We start from the raw sequence: 12898 nt of genomic DNA, 5'->3' as shown, positions 1-12898 counted from the left end.
AAAATTATGTCTTGATTTAAGAAAAGAGTAAAGTCATATTTTAGGAAGATTTTTGTATAAATAGTTATTAAAGATAAAATTTGAATGCTCTAACTGACGTCTCCCTCCTTCTGTCTAGCATGATTTTGTCCAGGTCATCAGTGACCTCTCTTTTTGTCAGATCCAGTTGACAGTATTTTAGCTTCACCATAATTCACTCTTTCGGTAGCATCAGATTCAGCCGACTCTTTCTCCTTGAAATGCCTTTGTAGTATAATTCTCCCTGTTATCCTTCTGTCCTACAGAACATTCTTTCAGCTTCCCCTCCCACCCAATGGGAGGGCCTGCACTTTGACCACTAAATATTAAGGAACGTGGGGCGTGTGTCCTAAACTATTACCTATCTATAATTTCCCAAGTCAGTTTCACTTACTGTTACGTGTTGGGCGATGATAATTCACAAATTCTATCTCCAGGGAAGACTTGTTTTTGTACTTACAGTTGAATCTAAATTCTCCTTTTACGGTATTCATTCATGCCTTAGACCCCACCAGGCTTCCTAACTTATCCCAGGCTGTTCTTTCTCTCGCTACAGTTATTCTTTCCTTCCCTAGAACAGAGTAAAATGCTCTCTCCCACGTCAGAACGTTGTACTGACTTTGTCACCAACGTGCGTCTTGGGGTCTTTCTATGGCGGGTCATACGAGTTTAAATCTCCTTAAATAGTAGATTTCCTTGACTGCCCCTGTGGTTGTCTGTGGTGGTCTCTATCACAATACACTGTTTATTTCTACATAGCGTGCGCTCACACACATACACACACACACAGAGTCACAAACACACACGATCTAGAATTATGTGACCTGTGTTTGTTCTATTAGATACAAATGTTAAGTCCATGCACAGGGATGCTAACTGTCTCACTTTCCATTTTACTACCAGTGCCTATCTCAACAGTAGCTGTTAAATATATATTTAATAAATAAGTGAATGAGTGAAAGGTTTCATGGTTGGCTAACTGAAGAATGTTGTGGCTCATATAATGGAAAGACAGAAAAGACTGAGCAACTGAATGTACTTTCTAGGGAAAAGGTTACCCTGGCTTGCAGCATAACGGATTTTATGTTTATTAGGAAAATATATTAAAAATTCTTGAAGAAAAGTTTGAAATCACACCAGGAACTTAATAATAAAATTAGGACTAGAGATATGTATTTGTCAATTATTTACATAAAATGATAGTTGAAATACTAAAAGTAGTTGAAATTGGCAAGGGAGAGAAAACAGAAGAATGAGTTTCATGCTCGGGGAAAACTCAGGTGGGAGGGGTGGGAGTTTGAAGAGGAGTCAGGGAAGGAGGAAGAAGAAGCTAGTTTAGTACCAGAATTTTTATGGAAGAGGTGTTAGTTACCTTCATGAAATATTGTTTCCTGCTTTGCCCACAATTAAATCCATGAATCACTGAGTTTTACTACCACTCTCGTTATTACTAGTTACTACCTTTTTAAATTCTACTAGTATATCTTATTTTATTTATTCTCCATCTGTTCTATTCCTAATACTATATTCTATATGACTTTCAGTTCACTGACCTTTTTAGCTGTTTCAGATCTAGCCTGTTTTCTAGGTTAGTATATGTAAAACACTTAAAACAATGACGGACAGTAGTGAGCACAGCACATGTGTTCCATGTTACTATCATTGTTTTTGTTTAACTTCTCTACTCAGTATCTTTTTAAATTTAAGTGTCTTAAATTTACACTAATGGGCTTTCTACTTGATTTTTTTTTCCATATTGGATCATGTCAACTTTTTTTTTCATATTGGATGCTGTTGTTTTTAAATTTTCCGGTTTTATATATTTCCTTATCTCAACATTTTATATGTGTCTTATTTTACTTATTTCAACATTTTAAGCATACTTATTCTCAGGTACTTTATTTCATTAGATTTTAGGTGGAGACAGGTCACAGTGCCCCAGTATCAATCCTCTCCTTCTTCTTTTTGTTGAAAAAGCCACAAACATAAGCAGGGACATGAGTGTCTAGCTAGAGACGATGTATCGCAGCCTTCCTCTCATTTAGGAATAGCCATGTAACTGAACTGAATTCCCGTCGATGGGATGTAAAGAAAAGTGATGTGTGTTTCTTGGTTTTGGCCTTTAGACACCACAGTCTAGAAACTAGATGCAGTGATTACACAGTTTTGACAAATCAGGTAAGTGCAAACACCTTAGTAAATGGTGGAAAAACAAATGATAGGAACCAGAGTCTCCGAATGACTGTGTGGAGCAGAGACTCTGGCAAACTGGAATACTCCCTCGTTAAAAAGAGAGATACAATTTTATATTTTATATTATTTAAGTTATTGTATTTTTGACATTTTTATGAGGGATCCCTGAGAAATATCTAAAATATATGGCGTGGACATAGATGGCAAAAGCAACAGTAAATTATGACCATCTTAGGGAATTTTACTCTTAAAGAAGAAACTAGCCTGGCTGGTGAAAGCCTGTGATCATTTTATCTCTAAATCCAACAAGTACACCCTAGTAGGAAATGGTCTCTCAAAACCAGAGACCCACCAACAATGATTCAGTGTCAGCCACTGAGTAACAACGTGGAAGAAACCCTGGAATCTCAATGTGTGTATGGCACGATCATCTTGGTGGCATGAATCTCTCGCTTTGGGATTTGAAGCACTGCATTTTTAGTTTCTCTTTATGATAGAAACTTGGGTTGACCTCTACAGCTACAGTGGCTTTCAGATGCCATAACTCGTTCAGTCTGTGCACTTTTTCAGCATTTTACCTTCATGAAGTGATTATCATTTGTCTCTCAGCTCCCTGTTTGTAGGAGTTTTTTGTAGGGAGTCTTAGGCAACTCTCAGCTTAAAGAGCCTTGATTATGGATGGCTTCATGGTTATTCAATGACCATGCACCAGTGTTTATGTCTGTTTCTGAGTTCCCATGTTTTGCAACATGTAGCTAACACATTCTCAGATTCCGTGACTAAGCGCTATACTCTGGATTTGGAAAGTTCTCTATTTTAATATGTGTGTTAAATTTGGGCTATTGGGGATAAAATTTTCAATTCCCATCTATGGTTTACACACTCTATTCCTGACTGCTTTTTAACATAGGAGATCATTTTCAATTTTCTACTATTCTTGCATTTGTAACACGATACGGGCATTAAAATTCTAGAACCAGCATATGGAAGCTGCCTTGCCAGTCTTGCCAGACGTGTGGCTATAGCTACTGCTTACCAGTTTGTCTATATGTTTGCTCTTTGTTTCCGGACTGTAAAAAATTGCCCTTTCTCTTCCATATCTTAAAATATTCCATCCAGCGCTTTCGTATGTTTGGGGTAGAAGTGGGGGTTTCCCATCTGCTCAGTCCACCTTCCTGTCAAGAAGCTGAGAGGGAAATATGAAATAAAAGTGAAGGGAATAGAGAAGTGTTCCAAATGTTCTGAATCTTTTAAAGAAATCCAAAAGAGTAAAGAGAAGGTAAGGATAAAATGCTGTATTTGACAAAATAAGTGCCAAGAATTTTAAGAATGTAAGCAAGGCATGAGATCGAAGGCAGGATGGATTAAAAGCCCACACCTTAACCCCAGCTTGATGAAACTTCAGTGCATCCAAAATAAAGATGAAATGCTACAGAATATCACAAGGGAGGTAGATCACTATAAGGAAATAAAAAACAAAACGATATCAGAAACAACAGATACAAGAAGACATAGGAAATAATATCTTTAAAGCACTAAGGAAAAATAACTTTTAACCTGAAGTCTATTAGCCACAACTAATGAACTTCGAAGGTGAAGGTGAAATAAATATGCCTTCGGGGATACAAAATTTCATAAATTATCAACCACAGACTTCAGCCTGAAGAAATACTAAAGAATGCATTTCTTCAAGGAAAAATAAAAACTGAAAGAAATTAGTTGATGCAAGAATCAATAAGTCACAAGGGGTGCCTTGGCTTGTGTGTGTGTGTGTGCGTGTGTGTGTGTGTGTGTGTGTGTGTGTGTGTATACATGTACACATGCAATAGTTGTATAATATTCAGAAGTTTAAAGTAATGGATACTGGGAAAAGATAGTTTTGAAGTAAATATAAACCTGTTAAGATTTCTGCATTATTTGGGAAAATGGAGAAACTGATTAACTTGTAATTATCGATAGGAAGAAAATAAAATTAATTTTGCATCTCACACCATGAAAAAGATTGCCTATAAAAATGAAAAAAAATAAAAATAATAAAAGGCTTGTGGTTATCTACCCTGGATCCACTAGATCCATCTCTGTCATAGATTTCACTCACCTATCTGTCACACTGATACCTGGCTTCGCCTTTCAAACAGAACTTTATTATTTTAATAGTGTGGATTTAAAAAAATATCTACCATATAATAACCAGGTTGTAGGTATTCTTGCTTTAAAGATCTGAATAAGAATCCTTGTGACAGTTGTCATTAGGCCTTAAGCTAAGGCCTGAGTTATCAGATCTGATGCTACTTGTGTTATGTTATAAGACAGGTAAGGATGCCCATCTCTGGGTTTTCAAGGACTTCTAATATCCTATGACAATAGTCATTGAAAATCTTCTTTCATTTTAAAAGTTATCACTGAACAGGAACAGAGCTTTTGACTTTAAGACCTAAAGGTATAATGCCAAAAGCCTACTATTTGTCTCTCAGTGAACATACTAGGCAAGAAAGTAGATATCCTTTTATTGAAAATTCTGTGTTTTTCTCCGAAGTAGGGTTTCTGCAATGCCTATCATTTAATGCACTTTGGTTTGTACTAATTCAATGTGATGAAACCCTTTGAGACTGTGACTGTGTCTATGAGAGCGTGGAAAAATCAAATTAGACCATAAAATTTGGCCCATTCAATTTACATTAAAAGAGAAAAATGTGCTAAGCAAAGTTTTCTGTTGAATGTTTCATTGTGTTGAGGCTTTGCAATTTTTGGAGGAGGTAATTGGTGAAGCTTTCAAAGATAGCTACTTGACTATGATTAAGCAAATATGAAATAATTTAGTTTTTAAATCAATTCTGATAAGATACAAATAAAGTAGATAAAATAGAGGAAAAATAAGCAAATATTCTGATCTTAAAGCCTAGTCAGTGATAGGGAAACCTCATCACCTTTTAGTTTATGAAAATGTAATGTATGGACATTGGTTGACCTTGAGAAATCATACCAGCTTGTCTGCTGAGAAGCTGACCATTCTTATTTATTTCTACCACATGGCAACATCAATCTGTTTTTGTTGATGTTTGATCATATATTTTATGTCACATTCTGCCCTCACCAAATATCTTTCTTTGAGAAACTTTAAACTTTTTTTTTTAACATAGGATCTGCTTAATATATATTAAGAAATTTAGGGAGCCAAGACATAGCGTGGGTGCCCCAAAGAAGCCTAGTGAGACTCTTTGTTCAAGATTCGTTGCTAATGTTGGATCTGTCAGTCAATAATGGAGTTGAAAATAAGATGTATGTCTCTCAAAAGGAAAATCTTTAACTGTTAAACCAAAGAGTATTTGTAAGTGCTCTGTGGTTAATCATTATTCTCTTTGTCAGTATTTTGAAATATTATCCTCCAGGATGAATATTCATGTAATAAGGATGTATATGTGAGAATTGCCAGCCAATTCTAAGTTTTTACGTATTATTTCAAAAAGATGTATAACTTGCTAGGAGGTTATTTTCTGTGAGTAGACTATAAAATCTATTTTTCACACACCTGATGAAATATTCCACCAATATTAAAAGTATAAAGTCAGCAAAGAGTCAGAATAAGTGAAAGATGAATATTTTAAAATTCTTCAGACCATTTTATCCAAAGCATTGATTTAAGATAATTAATACTTTCATGAATACACTGTATTAAGTCAGACTATTCTGACCATCATAGTCTTGTATTCTATAAGAAAGACAATTCCTACACCTTTTCATCCCTATTCTGCTTCCAGATCTGTAAAATCTGCACCCCTTCCCCAAATTTATTGTTTATAAATTATGGATAAACTAATTAAACAAAAGCTTTGACATTTTAACATTTGGATCCTTAATTTACCTTTATCCTAAATCTTTCAGCTGAGTTATCAGCATATTCAATTCCAGTCTTATTTTAAGGTGACATATTTATTCCTCAGATAATTTGATGTGACTTATACAGATAGATATGTTATGATATGACATAAAAATAAAGAAGTATAAAAAAAATGAAAATGAGAGTTACCTAAACCAGGATAAATTAGAGCTGTTCATGACACAATGTTTTATTCAGTTGCTAGGGGTCAACATCAAGTTTGATTCTCTGATCCCTGGCTGCCAAAGAAAGATGAAAACTTGAACAGCCACAAGATTCAATGTCAGTAAAAACAAAACTATAGCAGTGACTCATGAGAGGTAAAGCTTTCTTTTTGGAATTGAGAATTAAAGGAATGAAAGCTTGAGCTTTTCATAAAGATGATACTGAGCAAGAGCCACAAAAATATATTCAGCAAAACCTCTATAAAGAAAAACATACAACTATAGATCTGTAACAAGTCTCAAATTTTCTAGATCTCATTGCACCTAAAATGTAAACTTGGCTCATGATGGTCCAGTTAAATAGTAATGCCACTTAACAGTTTCAAAGACGCTATTTATCGAAGATGTTATTTCAACTATTTTGAAGAAAAGAAGTTACCAATTATACACTCTTACACACATACTTATACATGAAAATTTCTTATATTAAAACCAGAATGCTTAAAATCAAAGGATGATTAACAAGGTACTAATCAGCATGACATAATCTTCTCTAAGGATGTGTGAAGTGATATTTGATATAGCTATCAAATATAGATATAGATAAAATATATAGAATATGGAATTCTAAACCAAATCCTAGAACTACACTAAATAACTTTTGACCAAAAAAAAATTTTTTTTTTTTATCTTGGTTTAACCACTGGAGAAGTTGTCATTAAAGATTTCATTCCATGTAGTTATTTATTAAAATATAAAGTCATGAACTACATGAGTATAAATATGATACCTCCCTATTACTATTAATTATTTGAAGAATGCTGGTAATTTCCACTAATCCTATAACATTTACCTGAAGACAGCCAAATTTATATAAGTTTGAAATACTTTGTAACTCGATAAAAATTAAATGACCTTTTGTGTTATTTGCATGTAATTACAAAACTGACAATTTGAGAAATCAAAAAAATGTGTGTTTCAGACAGAATGACACTCCCGCCCCCCGCCCTGCAAAAAAAAAATGCCTGTGTCCTAATTCCTGTGACCTGTGAATTTCTTAAGTTACATTGCAAAGGGGCATTAAGTTGGCATATGGAATTAAGGCTGTGAACCAGCGGGCTTCAGTGGGGAGAGTGTTCTAGATTATCGCTGCTGGGCACACCAGTCAGCATGAGAGACCTTGAATGAGGGACAGGAAGGCGGAAGTGGTCAGAGTGATGCCACGTGAGAAAGATTCACTCTGCCATAGATTTTGGAGATGGAGGAGGGTAACCGTGAGCCAGGGCTGTGGGCAGCTTCTAGAAGGTGGGAAGGCAAGGAAATGTTTTCTTCCGTAGACCCTCCAAGATAGGAGCCCTGCTGATGACTTGAATTAGTCCTGTGGGAGCATTGTTGGATTTCTGGCCTACAGAAATGCAATATATTTTTCTTCGTTAAGCTAATAAATTTGTGGTAATTGGTGACACCAGCATTAGAAAATGAATGCAGCGTTCTTCATAAAATATTATGCTTGTGTCTGCGATTTTTATATCTGTCTGTGATGAAGATCTCCATGACAGGTAATATGCATTGTCTGCGTGGAAGGCGTAACGTACAGATAGGTCTTTTCAAACCCAAATTATCAACATGTTACATCAGCTTCATTTTTGATTGTTGGAAAACTAACTCTTTCAATTGATCTCCAAATATTCTCCTGTTAAAATTAAATAATAATCATTGATCATCTATCACAGGATTTAAATGATTTCCTTTGAGCCTTTGGATATTTGAAAACTAGGTTTTCCAGAAATGCCTAAAAACCTTCTGCTAGTTTCAGGGAGCAACAGTTTTAATAATTGAAGTGTTTAAAAAGAAAATGTAGGTTTTAGAGTTATTATTGATTTAGTGTTCATTGATATCTCAACAACAGAGGAGCATTGTTTTAGACATGAAAAAGTAATTGAATAATATTTAAGGATCTTAATTCACTAGAGAAGTCTATCTCATTGAAACCTCCTAACTTTTACTGCTACCTGGCACTTGGGTGCTGATGTTTACCCCTACTGATTTTTTTTTTTTTTTAACCAAAATGATAATTGTACTTCTTTCTGATGATTTCAATATGTATCCATAAAAGAATTGAGCGATTTGGACTAAATAACGTGTTATTATGTAGTAAAACTACAGAAACTCTAAAGAGACTTTTTCTTATCTGCTTGTGCCATTATTAATCTCGAAATTTGCATGATAAAGAAAATTATAATTAAATGAAAAATGTATCACTCTTTTGCATGATGATTGCAGTAAGAAAACAATCAAGGGAAAACAAATCTGACAAAAACAGAACATCAACAGTAAGGGGACAAAAAAGGTGGGGAGATAATTATTCACAGACAGATAAATAAAATAAGGAAAGCAAATGAGCAGATGGGAAAAAAAAAAACGTCCAGCAAACAAGCTAACAAAGCATAAGTCCCAGAGATGTGCTCTGCCTCCATGGAGACAAATTATCATAACTTTTTTCTTAGATCTAAATGAAGGCACGAGTTAATCTGTAAAGTTGTTTTTCTCTCAGACAACTTTAGGAAAGACTTTCTCCTCTTTTTTTAATCTATCCTGGGGAACAAAAGGAGCTTAGTTACTTAGTATTTTTCAACCTTAATCTTAGAAGAATGTATTCTTCACTTAAGTGGATGTGAATATGATTTTAGATTCAGTCTTTGGAGCGAGTAAAGTAAGAATAATCTATTACATTTAAAATTGATTAGAACTGATAAATACAATAATTCTAATCAGCTAAAATTAAATTTCAAATGTGAAATTCCAAACAGCTTTCTCAAATGTCAGCGATACTCCTTTGTAAATAACAATTTGTTTATAATACCAAGGATTTACATTCTCTGAAGGGGATAATTATGCCCCTTTACCTTATTCACAGTGACAGAAATAGCTGTTTTCTAGGCAAGTAACGTCTTTCTGTCCTTGATGGTACAAGGTATCAAGACTGTGCACTCTGCCTTTACCCGTAGAGTTACCCATCCTCCTCGTCACCGTAACTGTCCTCACTCATCCTCAACTCTTCTTGCCTGAATTATTCTAATAAATTCCCAGTGGTCTTTTGTCTCTATTTGACTCCAGCGCAATCAGATTTTCACGCTTATTTCAGAATAATCTTTCAAAAAGACAAATCTGAATGTTTATCCTCTCTGCTGCAAGGCTGAGTGGCCCCCACTGCCTTCGGCTTCTACCGCAAACGTGGTGGCTGAGCCACATAGAAGCCCGCGTTCAGTACCTCCTCCCTCTGTTCCCCTCTGCGCCGCACTCCCGCCTTCCTCCAGTGACACTGGCATTTCTGCAGTGCCATCCTGATTAGGGAACTCATTCACTCGCCGCTTATTGAACTTACTGTGTCATCACTGCATGCCTTCCATAGGCTCTTCATCCCGCAGCGTGCACTGTGTCTTTTGTCTGACTGATGCGTTCTCATTCTTTAAACCTGAGTGGAAGCATCATCTCCCTAGCGAGTATATCTCCATACTTATTTTTGCCTCCAGGCAGTGTTCGTACTAATTTATGATGAACACAGATTTAAAGGTGGAGCTGAAAGGGTAGGGCCATGGTTGCCAAGTTTCACGACTGTGTGATCTTATACGTCGCGCCGCACACATTTTGTGGAGCCGGCTGAGCTTCAGCTCTCTCACCTTTTCTGTGAACCAGCTGTCAAGTCGTGCCATTGCGGCAGACACGTGTTTACTACAGGGTCTTGCCCCAAACTCCCAACAGTTAATCGGACCAGGGGTAGACTCCTTATCCACTATGGGCCAGTAGAATTCCCCATCCCCCGAACTGTAATTCTGACTTACTTATTGTGGCTTTCATTTCTTAAATGGGAGTACTAATAATGATTTATCCATTTCATTGTGAGGATTATGTAACAAGTAGAAAATAACTAACCCCATAGATATTTGGTAAATGGTACCTGATATCATGTATGTGGTTTCATCAGGTAAGAACGTTATGTCTAAGGCCTTTACAAATGAAGTAGTATACGACTAGCTATTATTTTCTGATGCAAAGTCATGCTGACATGTGTGAATTCCTGGCACTAAAGTATACAGTATTGTAGGTTACAGGCCAAGGGAACCAAGAGACAATGCTGCTGCACATTCTTGCAATGAAGATGACAAAATTTTTATACACGTTCATGTTAACTTACACATATATGTATATGTACATATATTATTATTTTTTCGAACTTGAATTTTTTTGACAACAAACAGCTGGAGTTTTCCTCACATTCCCAGATGCCCTAAGTTATAAATTTCTTCTCTCCTATTCTAAACAGAACCTTGGTGGGAAAAGTTGAAAATAATTACCTAAAATATTATGAAACGAACAAATAACACACTAGTTGAAAAGTTGCCTCAATTCCTCAATACTTTGATTCATAGATTAGAAAAAAAAACAAAAGGAAGACTTCTGAGAGCTCACATCATGAAGGGAAGTCATTTTTTTCTACACCACACTTATCTTGTTCACTTTCTTGTAATTTATATTCCAAGAGCCTGCAAGGTTTTATTTATTCTCATCCTCAAGGGTGTAGAGTTAGCAGTCTCCAACATGCAGAAGTGGGTCAGACCAGGACAGAGAAAATAAATCACAGTTCAAGGTCTAGAAGGACCCTGGCTCTGTGTCTTCAGAAAAGGAGGATGTTTCATAAAAACATCAGGCCGAAAGGTATAGGTAAATATCAGGTACCTGATATGGAATGTTGAAGCAACTTTAGTGCTTGAATTATATATATAGCTTTCAGAGGCATCGGTATGAAATGTGACATTTTTTTCTAGAAGGGGATACTACGATGTAAGGTGATGACAGAAATCCCATGAGACATACACCATTTACTAAGATATTTAGAAGAAAACTATAGGCATTGGCTACATCAGAAAAAGTATAAAAGTATCTTTCAATGTCACTTTAAATTTATTTAATTTTGATTAAGCAGGGCTGTCCCATTGTTCAGATTTTGAAAGATACTCAGTGAAAAGTCTTCCTGCCATACCTGTGCCCCAACCACTCACTCCTCGTCCAGGGGAACAACCAGTGTTGCCAGCTCCTCGTCTGGTTCTCTGGAGACATTGTATACTTATACAAGCAAATCTGCTTCTGTTATATTTATCCCTCCTATTTTACACAAAAGTGTCATCCCGTAATCTAACATAAAGTGTTTCCTACCTTTGTAAAGGCTGCAGCACAGTCCAGGTCAGGAAGGGTCAATAATTTTATTTGCCTTGTAAATGGAATACTTCTGTTTTTTTTTTTTTTCTTTTCTCGCTAACTTTTCGACTTACATCGCCTCAAAAGAGAAGGAGTAATAATTTGCTGATTTATTGATCATCCCAAGAAAGCCGATTCTGTACTCAGTGCACATCGGGGTCATTCGTTATCCAAGGTCTTGGTTTGGGGAGGAGAGAGGATGCTGCGCTTTCCCATCTAAACCCATTATGTCAGGAACAGTGCTGCCCCTGCCGTGTCCACACCGACCCTCTCACTCATTCTCGTGCCTCTTCCCAAAGCAATCACGCTGCTGACGGGGTTGGATGAAGCTTCCCCAAGCCCAAATGAAATCTCCCATGAATTATTACTTTTTTTTTTTTGATTGTTGACCTGCTGCTATGTCTTCTTTCCAAGTGTGCACTTCAGTAATCAATCAGTGCAATCTATCGCCTATCGATTACACCCTCTTTGCAGAAGATACACTCTCTACAGAAGATATAGTAATACAGATTGAACAGGTCATACTTTTTTTTTCCCCCCGGAAAAAAGAGTAAATTATTTTATTTTGAGGAGCAGAAAGTTACAGAAACAATTTCATGATGATATTTATATTTTAATATTTAAATTATCTTGATTACAAATATATATTTCTCTTATTTTCTAAATCAAGTTCTAGTTTACAACTTTCAGAGATTTTGTCAGTCACCTATGTAAATAGAAAGCTCCAGGTAAACCTCTTGGAATAAGGCTTTGAGAAAGACCATTTCTCCTTGGTTATTTTATGAGTCTTAAAAGTTTCCCAGTTATCAATATAGAGTCATCATTTATAGGGAAAATAAAAACTACATAGAAATTATGAGTATAGAACTTCAATAATGATCATTGCTAACGTTATTTGTTTGCTATATGCCACACTGTGCATTACTTTTTGTAACTTTTAGAAAAGCCCTAAGAAGTACTATTATCTTTTCAATTATACCAATGAATTTTCTCAGAATTAATTAGTAAATATCAATAGCAAAGTCCAGACTTGGATAAAGAATTGCTATTTGCAAGATTTTTGCTTTCGACCCCATGCTATCATTTTCTCTAACATACATAAATGTTTCCTTTACTCTAGTTTGGTTGATCAAAATTATTCCTAATGCAAGGTGCAACTAATTATACTGTTGCTTTTATGCCATCTCAAACACTGGCATTTCTTATTATGTGGTATAGGAGTTAAACAAATATAAGCAGAGCGTAAGGCAATTTTTTGGCTTTCCAAGAGGATATAGGAAAATCATTGTCTCAGCCAATAAGTATAAGAGCTCATCGTTGACCTGCTGCTATGTCTTCTTTCCAAGTGTGCACTTCAGTAATCAATCAGTGCAATCTATCGCCTATCGAT

The sequence above is a fragment of the Pteropus alecto genome, unplaced genomic scaffold (genome assembly GCF_000325575.1).
Source record: "Pteropus alecto unplaced genomic scaffold, ASM32557v1 scaffold35, whole genome shotgun sequence".
Lineage (NCBI taxonomy): Eukaryota > Metazoa > Chordata > Mammalia > Chiroptera > Pteropodidae > Pteropus > Pteropus alecto.
Note: the sequence above shows the minus strand (reverse complement) of the source record.